Below are 1622 nucleotides of genomic sequence, written 5' to 3'. Positions count from 1 at the left end.
GCAAGACTCTGGAAACAACCAAGATGCCCTAAAGGCTAAAGAAACTGTGGTACATATACACAATGGAATATTATGCAGCTGTCAGGAGGGATGAAGTCTGAAATTTTCCTATACATGGATGTACACAGAATCTATTATGCTGAGTGAAATAAGTCAGAGAGAGAGAGAAAAACGCAGAATGGTCTCACTCATCTATGGGTTTTAAGAAAAATGAAAGACATTCTTGCAATAATGAATTTCAGACACAAAAGAGAAAAGAGCTGGAAGTTCCAGCTCACCTCAGGAAGCTCACCACAAAGAGTGATGAGTTTAGTTAGAGAAATAACTACACTTTGAACTGTCCTAATATTGAGAATGTATGAGGGAAATGTAGAGCCTGTTTAGGGTACAGGCGGGGGTTGGGTGGGGAGGAGGGAGATTTGGGACTTGGGTGATGGGAATGTTGCACTGGTGATGGGTGGTGTTCCTTTTATGACTGAAACCCAAACACAATCATGTATGTAATCAAGGTGTTTAAATAAAAAAAATAATAAATTAATGAACAATAAAAAAAAGAAAATGAAAATAATAATGAGGTCCAAAGATATGACCTGGTCAAAGTGGCACAGATGTTTAATACAAACAAGACAGTGAACACCAGGGCACCAGGCTCACTGCCCAGAGTCCTCTAAAACTGAAATTGTTCCATGCATCTGGGAAGAAACATGACAAAAAAAAAAAAAAAAAAAAAGAAAGAAAGTTCAAAAAAAAAAAAAAGAAATTCTCTAGTTATATATATATGTATATATATATATATATGTATATTCTATTCCTCATTCATTTTACACTCATCAATTACCTATAGCATGTTTGGTTCTTTGTAAGACAGTGCCACACATGTTTTCATATCTTAAGTTTATGTACCATTGGAACTTCTGCCTAAATTGTGCTGTTTTGTGCTTGCTAAAATTGGAACGATATAGAGATTAGCATGGCCCCTGCACAAAGATGACATGCAAATTCGTGAAGTGTTCCATATTTTAAAAAAATTGTGCTGTTTCAATCTCCACTATTTAATCATAGTGAAGAGCATAACTAGATTATATAAATATGTTATACTTTAGAAACATTTTATTTACATTTTGCACTACTAAGTAGATTATATAGTTATGTAGATTATATTAATATGTTATATTTTAGAAACAATCATTTTACTTACATTTTGTACTAGTAAGTGTTCCTTTCTTCATGCTCAACCATTAACATAAATATTTTCTTATAATTTCACTCAAAAATGGAAGAAATATATTAGCAACAGCATTATTACTTTACTTTACTTTACTTTAATTTTTATTTTTAATGATTTATTTAAGCACCATGGTTTTAAACATATTTATAGTTGGATTTCAGTCATAAAATATACACCCCATTTATCAATTCAATTTACCCACCATCAATGCGCCCCCACTACTTTCTCCCCCACCCCTGCTTGTCTTTGAGACAGGAATTCTATTTCTCTCACTCACTACCATTATCATGTTAGTTGTTTGTGTAATTATTTCTCTAACTGCATAATCACTCTTTGTGGCACGCTTCATATCATGGGCTGGTCGTTCCAGCCCTCATCAGAGTTATTCAAGATA

At 33.4% G+C, this 1622-nt stretch overlaps 1 non-coding gene across 1 annotated transcript; it reads left to right on the top strand.

The window, feature by feature from the left end:
• The first annotated feature begins 918 nt into the window (after window positions 1-918).
• Window positions 919-1022, top strand: LOC126009802 (U6 spliceosomal RNA). Its single transcript, XR_007496001.1, has one exon. It is a non-coding gene; the product is annotated as a U6 spliceosomal RNA (small nuclear RNA).
• Window positions 1023-1622: the final 600 nt, after the last annotated feature.

This window comes from Suncus etruscus, chromosome 5 (genome assembly GCF_024139225.1).
Source record: "Suncus etruscus isolate mSunEtr1 chromosome 5, mSunEtr1.pri.cur, whole genome shotgun sequence".
Lineage (NCBI taxonomy): Eukaryota > Metazoa > Chordata > Mammalia > Eulipotyphla > Soricidae > Suncus > Suncus etruscus.
The sequence above is the reverse complement of the archived record's forward strand: the minus strand, read 5'-3'. Positions and strand labels throughout refer to the sequence as shown.